The sequence below is a fragment of the Gekko japonicus genome, unplaced genomic scaffold (assembly GCF_001447785.1).
Source record: "Gekko japonicus isolate JY-2015 unplaced genomic scaffold, Gekko_japonicus_V1.1 scaffold1601, whole genome shotgun sequence".
In the NCBI taxonomy this organism is placed as follows: Eukaryota; Metazoa; Chordata; class Lepidosauria; order Squamata; family Gekkonidae; genus Gekko; species Gekko japonicus.
The window spans coordinates 130,006-139,837 of record NW_015160258.1 but is presented as its reverse complement, the minus strand read 5'-3'; positions in this window follow the sequence as shown (position 1 = coordinate 139,837).

Here is a 9,832-nt window from a genome sequence, read left to right as displayed (position 1 = left end):
GTAACTCTGGTTGCCAGTTCAGAAGGCTAATGGAACATTCCTCTCTTGCAAAGAAATACCCACTTCCCAGAGCTGCTGTGGCTGAAATCCCTGTGTATTCAATGGACCTACTGAAGGGTTATGGGGTTTGTTTGTTTTTTGGTAATGCCAGCCTGGAAGCTCTACCAGCAATACAGACTCTGTGAGCTGTTAAAACAATGTTGTCACAAAACAACCTTCCTTAGGACATCCTATAGATGTCTCTAAGATATTATCATAATGTCCTCCCTAAGACTTCTGCACAATTCTCATGCACGTAAGAAGTGAGCATCCCGGGCCATTTATTTAAGCAAACATAATATCCTGACTTTCGGAGGAGTGCTTTGTTGGACAAGCAAAAAGACACGCTGGGGAGTAAGGACAGCAGGCATGTCAGGCTCAACGGATCCCATTTCCTTGAGCGCAACTAAAGTTCCTCTGACTGGGTTTGAGGCTGGAGTCAAATTGCATCGAATGTTTCCAGCTATCGGAAGAATCCCAAAGTTTAAAAGTTGTTTATCTTTTTCGCTTTTTAATGGACTTTATTTTGGAAGAGAAAACTGATACCAGAAGGACAATACTAATATACTAATTGCCTTGTTTAAAAATAATAGAAGAAAAGAAGAAGCTTCGACGATGGAAGAAATTATGGATGCTCTGATTTGACTTTAAAAAGTTTAACAAATTAACATAATACTAACACCACTCACTTCTTTTCTTTGTCCCTCTGTATACCCTCCCTTATTTCTAATTTTAAGCGAAATACCTCTCCTTTTTAGGGGAGTAAATAAAGCATTTAAAAAAAAAGAATGTTTCCAGCTATGTTCCCCAGACAGATAGCACTTTATAAGCCCTGACTCTCCCCACATAACTAAGAGGCAATAACTAAGAGCCTAGTATTCATTTCCCCTCCTCCATAAGCAAACCTACATCTATACCCATCGTGATACCTATCTCCATAGCCATCATAATGCCCATATACACAGTTTCCTTGGAGGAAGAAGGCACAGGCATCTTCTGTCCATTTGCTTCAAGTCAGTTTGGTCTGGGTAGACCTTGACCAAGTGAATGGTCAATGGCAGCAGTGCATGCAGTAAATCAGCAGTGGCAGCAAGAACCGTGGCCATATCAACTCCAATGTCCTTCTGGCAGAGCAGAAACACAGGGAGCAAGAGAAGGAGGAAAGGATACTCTCCATGAATGGTCATGAAGAGTGGTGGCACTTCATTAGTTTTCCTTCAGTGAGTCGTATCCTTCCATTCCTCCGGCACAAGGAGTCTTCTTCTGGATTAAGAGCCCTTTCTACCAGAAGATGAAAGAAGGCTCCTGGGGGGGTAGAGGGAGAATCCAGCACAGCTCAGTACATAGAAAGCCTATCTTGTTCTAAACTAGCTTAATCTCGAGATTAGGTTTTAGGCACTAGAGACATTTGTTCCGTTTCAGGCAACTAAATATTGGTATTTTTTCAAATTTGGTGAATTTTTCAAATCTTTATTTTCTTTTAACATCCATGTGGTTTGCTTTGAGCAATACCTTTGCTTGTCCCTACAATGCAGGCAAAGTTCCTCGATCCAGAAATGTTATACATCCAATTCTGAGAGATAGGTGTTAGCAAAGAAAGCTGTTTCCATTTTCGAAAAAGAGCAGATTCTTCTAATCTTGTTATTAAAATAGACCTGTATTTAAAATGTGCAACTTGAGATGACAAACATTGATTCCCCCCCTCCCTCCTTTTCAAACAATTACACACATACAGATCATCACATTTAGGAATTCTTGTGACTATTTCAGCGTCACGCATACTGTCAAGATTCCTCTTGTCTCATTGTAGCCACAAGCATTGACATTAACATGTTGTGCAGCACTATCAGTCTTGTAAGCATCTTCAAACCCACCATAGCAGCTATCAGCGCAGTACCCAGATATGGCTGTTCTTATTCCCAAAAAGATTATGAAGACCTTCGAACTGGATCGCTTTGAGAGGTATCTTGGGGAAGACAGCAAGCCTCCCTGCTGTTCTTCTCGGAATCATTACACAGCACAGACTGGAGAGATCTTATGTATCTAATTGCAGCTCGGAGTGTTTCTACTTTGCTGAGGCGTTTCTCTAAGTATTCAGCAGGGCCACAGGATTCATTGCAGAAATTCTCCTCAGTCAATTGATCTGATGATAAAGCAAAAAGAGGCAAATCTTCAGGCCCAGGAAACTGGGCTGGGGTCTCTGGATACAAGTGAAAAGGGGCAAAAGGATCTCCATAGCAATGCCTAGACATCTGTCCAATGTGGGAATCGCTGAAGACTGTCAAATCATCCATGGCATCACAGGAGTCTTTGCTAGCTGCCGTGCATCAGGTTTAAAGCTGGAAGTGAAGAAGAGTACATCAGTTTAGTGATTCATACATTGTACTTGATAGGATAGGTGTTACTGTCAGTATTTTTAGTGCCTTTCTAATATTATGGAAATATGTGGGAGACTGAAATGATATGCTTCTGGCCTACATAAATACAATGTTCCATATGCAGTGGATACATTTTAATCACCAACGTACGAACTAGATTTTTGCTGCTAGATAAACATTTCTTCTTTGGCCCTATACCTGGTGTTACCTCTGAACCCCTTATTTTCCTAGACCTTATGAAATCAAAAGTATAAGCAGATTATCTTGGATCAAACCAGAGAATCATGATAGGAATTCAATACAATAAATGCCATCTCATTGTGAGATAGCCAGGTCCCTATGTCACACACCGTCTAGAACTTGTTTTGTGACTCCATGAGATCTCCCAAAATCCAGACCAAACTGAATGACTGGGACAATAACCAAACATTCCACTCCACTCAAAGGAGTGACCCCAATAATAAAGACCTGTCCAGTAAAATAATCAAGTCCTTAGTCAATAGAATAACTTCGTCTACTGCATCATTAGCATCCCATCTGAAGTAGCTCAGTTACTATGTAAATCTTTTTCCACCTTGGGCCGAAAAGAGTGTGAATCTGGTATATAAAATCACCCTTTTAGTCCAGCATTTTATGTTCAGTTTACCCCAGGGCTGTCCACCACTATGGCTCTTAACAACTCACATATCTTCTCTTCCTACATCCCTCTCCCTTTCCCTGCCCCTCCCAGCTCTTCTGGATCTCAGCCTGGTTTCCCCCACATCCTCACTCCTGGCCCTCTTGCTCATCTCCTCCTTATCCTGCTTTCTTGAAACTCCATTGCAGAGACACCACCACCCTTACCACCAAATGTACTTCCTCTCCCTTGCTCTTGGGTGCCACGGCTGCTTTTCTGCCTTCTCCTTTCCTTTTCACCCCACTCAGCCAATGCCTCATTCAGCACCTTTCTGTCATTCCACCTTCCTCTTCCAACTGCAAGTCCTACTTGTCCTTCCTTAGTCTGTCCAGTCCCCTTTTCGATCTCTACCGCAATGCGTCCTCTCTCTTCTGCTCCTCCTCTTTTTCCTTTTTTTGGGAACATGGTGCACACATTCACGGGTGGTTTCCGCCTGGACTAGATATGAGTGGACACATCCAGATAACAGATAAACATGATTGTTTCCACTAGGAATTGTTTAATGGCTTCCCACTTTGTTAGAGTTTTTGTGTAACCTCGATTCTGCCTTCCCTTTTTGTCTCTGTCCCCAATAAAGATGGGTTTCAAAGTCATTCCTTCTCTCACCCACTCTCACATCTTCCCAAATATCACCCCAATTATGCCCCTGTGTATACACACACTTAGGATGCCAAACAGAGTTTGGAACGTGTACGTGTAAAGGCTATGCATGAGTATCCCCCAGCTTCTCAGATAACACAGGTGTTTCAAAAGCATAAGGCAGGCCTTTCCATGCATTTCAGTGATGGTTAACATCACCAGTTGGCTCTCAGCCAGGAACCTAGCCTCCTGATATGAGCGGGCTAGGATCCGCATAGTCCATTGTTTCTTGGAGCGAAGCTCGACGTTTGTCTCTGGACTTGTCTGGACTTGTCTGGACTGGATACATTACAGGGTTGGATCCAAACTTTGTTTTTCAGCAGCAGAAATGGGGGGGGTTTCCCACTGATTCCCCACTGTCACTGATCTCCAGAGAATCTACACACGTACACACACATGAGCAGCATTTCAGGGAGTTCACTGGGATACAGCAGGAGGGGGAAGAGAGAAAGCTGTGTTCCATTCACAGAGCTGCCCTGGTGGTATTTGGGGTGACACCCACTGTACTTAACTCTACTGTTGAAATCAATGGAGCTGAAGTGTGGTTCACCTTGATTAGAATGAGTTTCATATTATTCAATAGACGTTCTCCTTGATGGGTGATGCCTGATGAAGTCGTCTGTAATTCAAAGCTTGCAAACTCCTCCCCTAAAGAAGTTCCAGATAGAGGAGATTCAGCACATGGATCTCTGTCTCATGTCTTAAAGACCACGCCAAGCATGCAGTTCAACAAGATGCTGGAGAGTCCCTGAACAGGTCTCCTGTTGTCTTTCATTTCATTTAAAAAACAGCCGTGGGGGTGGGGTGAGACAGCACTTTGAACAGAAGTTAACTTTTCCCCTGTGCCATTTTCCTCATCTAAAGCACCACCTTCCCCCACGCTGCTTGCCCCAGTGTGTATGAGAGAGAGAAACAAGTATATAAAGAACTCTTCTCCATTCCAAGGCATCGTGGACTTCAGTTCATCATAAAAAGAAATAAGGCCCAAATTACTTTCTTCCATCAGGGTTGTCAACAACCTGATGAAAAAAATGTCTTGGCCCTTGGACAGAGACTTGGGCAGCTGAAGCTTTTCATAGCAGAAGTGAATGTCATCACCTGGCAAGGAACAGCCCATTAAGCCTCGAAGAAGGAGAAGGAGGAGAAGAGGAGGAGATCAGATTTATACCCCACCCTTCACTCGGAGTCTCAGAGCGGCTTACAAACTCCTTTCCCTTCCCATCCCCACAACAGACGCCTTGTGAGGTAGGTGGGGCTGAGAGAGCTCTGACAGAAACTGCTCTTTTTCAAGAACAGCTCTTATCAGAACTACGACTTGCCCAAGGTCATCCAGCAGGTGTGAGTGGAGGAGTGGGGAAAATCCAACCCGGTTCTCCCAGGTTAGAGTCCGCGGACTTAACCACTACACCAAATTGGCAAGACAGTGTCCTCTTCCAGGTTGTTGGCAACCCTACCTTCTACTAACATAGGATCACTTTATGATTAATTTTTTTGAACAAAGGAATATGTAATCAGGTTCCATCACCTCAGTCTTATTTGGATTTCAGAGGAGAGGGAACCTGATTACTTATTACAGCAAGCAAGACCCAATAATCACAGAAGAGGACCCACAAATTGATCTTGGGAACAAAGAAGACGCACATACTGGCTCCACTGCTCCAGTTTGCCGGCTTCCACCAGACTGCCCTATCCCTGATGCTCAGCAGTGCACACACAACTTCCTTAGGCAAAACTGGTTTGGGGATGGCATAGATAAAGCTTGAAACTTAAAACCAATATTACATTTTTAAAAGTGTATTTTTCAGGAAGTTTGCTTGTGAAGCAAGTGATAGGAAAGTAAATTGGTTATCCAGTAACAAAAAACAAACAAAACAGTGGTATATTCACAGGTAAAGATATAACTGATAATTATGAACAGCATTTAATTTTTTTTTAAACCTAGATTTTTCATGTACATTGAAAGCTAGGTGTTTCCACAATTTTGCATTGCTGGCTGCTTGTCACCAAACGTTTAAGTGAATTACAACTCCTTTGCTACAAAGCCATTCATTTTTATTTTTTCTTTAGGGAAGATCAAAGCCAGGTAATAGTTATGTAAACAATAACTTTGCTGCAAAACTGAATTTGTTTCTCTTACCTCCACACCCAAGACATTCACAAGAGGATAAAACAAAGCCAAGTTCTTAATTCCTGCTTTAGCAACTCACCTATGTGGAAAGGGTGAAGAAGCATAAAAACCATCTAAAAAACTCTGGAGTATAAGACAGGGAGAGAGCAGCAACATCTCACACTAAAATTAAGTCTTTTCATATTTCTGTTTCTATTCTTATATCACAGTATTATTAACTCTTGTACAAAACAGATTGCAGAAAATATCTATTAATTGTATGTCTCAGTTGTAAATGAATATGGTGGTTTAGAATTAAGAAAAGCTATGCAGCACCATGCCGTTAACCTCTATCTGCCTTATTTTTCTTACCTGAATTGGACAGTTCTTGTGTTGTTGGACTGACTCAACGACGGATCTAAATTTATAGTCAACTGACAATATGCAAAGTAGCTTACAGTTAGATCTGCTCATTTCTGGCTTGGCTTTTTTCCACCCACACTGCAGCTATACAAACAACAAATATTAGAGTGACAGGATAGAAAATATAACACATATTTTATGGTTTTCCAAGTTCAAAGTGGCATGTTGCAACACTTTGCTCCTTTTATCACAATAGCCTTCATATTCTAGCTATGGAACTTGCTACATTCTCAAGTCTTTATTTCACTTTTATATTGAACATACAGATTTCAGTAGATTTATGTTCCCCTTGTGTTAGGGATTTCACAAGTGGAGGAATACTGACTTCTTTATGGGCCTTTGGTTAGGAGGGTTTCATGCCCCCCCCCATTCTCTAGGTGTACTACTCAATTTGGCTTCTACTGACTTGCTACCAATGCTCCCTCTAAGCTGTGGAGTCTTGTGAGCAGAAATTCTACTTTGTGAGCTACTGGCATTAAAGTTGTGAGCGAGCGACTTGGCTGCTGCATAAATGAGTCTGCTCTGGAGCCCCATCCTTCCTGAGCTGAGACAAAAATGGGTGAGCCGGAGGCTAAAAAACTGTGAGCTGGCTCACACTAACTCAGCTTAGAGGGAACACTGCTTGCTACTGAGAGCAATATCTAAATTATTCTCCAACTTTGCTACTAAAATGACTGTTCCCCCCCCACACACACACTTTCTGTTTATTTTTTCTTACAGGGGACTTATGTGACCTGGACTGGATTAAGGATTGCTAACTCCAGGTTGAGAAATTCCTAGAGATTTGTGGGTGGATTTTGGGGAGGGTCCCCAGCGGGGTATAATGCCACACAGTCCACTCTTCAAAGTAGCCATTTTCTACAGGGGAACTGATAAGTTTCACAATCACTAGTCCCACAGGACTCTAGTAATTTACCTCTATCGAATAGCCTTTTTCAAGGACAGTGATGTACGCACAGGACATAAGGTGCATAAGGCAGCCTGATAGAACTTGGGAGATGTGTTCTCCTAGAGAAGTAACTTCTATCAGCTTTGCCGCAAGGGTTCTAATGGGACCCTAGAAAATATGCTGCTATTTGCTGTTTTAAGAGTTTTATACTCACAAACAGAATCTATTACACCTTATGTCCTGTATGTACATCACTGTCCTTGAAAAAGATTGTATTCGATATGGGTAAGTTACTAGAGTAGTGATTGTGAAACTGACAAGCTGCTGTTTGAACATAGTATAAACCCACACTTTGATGTATTGTTTTGATGAAACCTCTGTTTGATAATAGTTGACACCAATATTTATATAATAGTATAGACTTTAAAAAAAATAAAAATAAAAAGCACAAAATAGATCTACCTTAAGCATATATCTGTTACACAGAATTTCATATATTTTCCCATATCTTCCTAACACTCTGACCCCGTTTTTGTACTACCCACCTGGAGGTCGACAACCCAGTTGGCCTACGGAGGGCTTTGAGAAGCTGCTCAGAGTTATATTTTCAAATGGAAAAGCTCCATGTTTTTGCTTCTTGGTACCTACCACCACCTAATCCAATGAAGTCGGAAGTACTTCTTGTGGACCTACAATTTTTTAAACAATTTTTTAGACTATGTATCATTACATTAAATGTGTAACTCCATGATGACTGATACCGATTTATAACTTTAGGCAGCCATTGGAAAATGTTAGCGGATTCAGATCTTTACCAGTAAGTCTTAAGTTCAGCTAAGTTTATGTTACCTAAGATTCAGTGGTGCCTAGCTCCAATGTTAAATGTTCTTAAGGTAAAGGTAAAGCTTCCCTTGCTCGATTGTCAGTCGAATCCGACTCTAGGGTTGCGGTGCTCATCTCCGTTTCAAAGCCGAAGAGCCAGCGCTGTCCGAAGACGTTTCCGTGGTCATGTGGCCGGCATGACTAAACACCAAGGGGCACGGAATGCTGTTACCTTCCCACTGAAGTGGTACCTATTTATCTACTTGCAATGTCTTGCTTTCGAACTGCTAGGTTGGCAGGAGCTGGAACTAGAGACGGGAGCTCACTCCGTCATGCGGCACACTCGGGGCTTGAACTGCTGAACTACCGACCTTCCACAGCCTGCAGTTCAGCGTCTTAACCACTTGAGCCACCGCAGCTCCATAAATGTTCCTTATTTAGAGACTAATTACTGTTACGGTTGTAATAGAACAAAAGTATGTAAGTAAAACTCCCAACACCAGGAGAGGTACTGAGGGGAAGATGCTCACTTGTTTCTCCACTCCAAATCATCCCGCCCTAAGTGGTCCCCCCTCTTGCACTGGTTCAAGCCATCTGCTTTTTCTTGCAAATGTATCTCTGAAATGCCACATGGGAGGAAGCTGACCGAGGGCAAGAACGGAGAGTAGGAAAAGGTTATGCAGCCCCACCCGCTGCCAGTGTGTTCCCATTCCTTTCTCTCAAACCAGATTCTTGCTGTAAAAAGAAAACCCGTGGATTTCTTAACACACATTTGCTTCTAATGTGCAGTTACTCTCTTCGGGAGACAAGGACGATTGCCACCTTCATGCTGATCTATGCCATTATCTCTTTCATCTTCGAAACCATGGCAGCCTATCATAAAAGCAGCAAAACCAGGCTGCACACAAACAAGGTTAAAGGTAAAGGTAAAGGTTCCCTTGCTCGAAAGCCAGTCGAATCCGACTCTAGGGTTGCGGTGCTCATCTCTGTTTCAAAGCCGAAGAGCCAGCGCTGTCCGAAGACGTTTCCGTGGTCATGTGGCCGGCATGACTAAACACCAAGGCGCACGGAACGCTGTTACCTTCCCACCGAAGTGGTACCTATTTATCTACTTGCAATTTCTTGCTTTCGAACTGCTAGGTTGGCAGGAGCTGGAACTAGAGACGGGAGCTCACTCCGTCTTGCGGCACCCGGGTCTCGAACTGCTAAACTACCGACCTTCCACAGCCCGCAGTTCAGTGTCTTAACCACTTGAGCCACCGTAGCTCACAAACAAGGTTAAGGGTCTCCATATACTTGGGAGGACTCCCCAGATATGCAGAAACCTAGGGCAGTAAAAGAGATCCCCCCCCCCCACGGCCGATGAGCATTCCAGGATCAAGCATGCGCAACTTAAAAGTTTCACGAGCCAGAATAAACTTTGACCGGAACTCAGCTGGTTTCATTGGGAAAGTATGACATCACCAGGCTCTGCCCTGTGACGACATCAGGATTCATCCAATTAGACAAATTCCAGAGATAAACTGCAGACGAATGAAAACTTGTCAGGGTCATGCAGGGAAATCAAAGGGGATTTTACCCTTCAGCCTCACTATTTGAAACTCTGCTTGCTACTTAGTTAGCATTTCAAAGGGGGGGGGAGAGATGGCACAGGTATTGTCACCTCTGGGCACCTTGCCTAAAACTTGCAAATGATCTCTTGTGGAGTCACTTCCATGATGACCGTTGCCCTGCCCCTGAGCTGACCTCTACTCAGGGCTGCAGCTAGCCAGGGGCACGGAGCCCAGCAATGACTCCTGAATCACTAAACTGGGGTGGGCACTTAAGGCCGCACCATGTTGATGGGTATACACTACTGG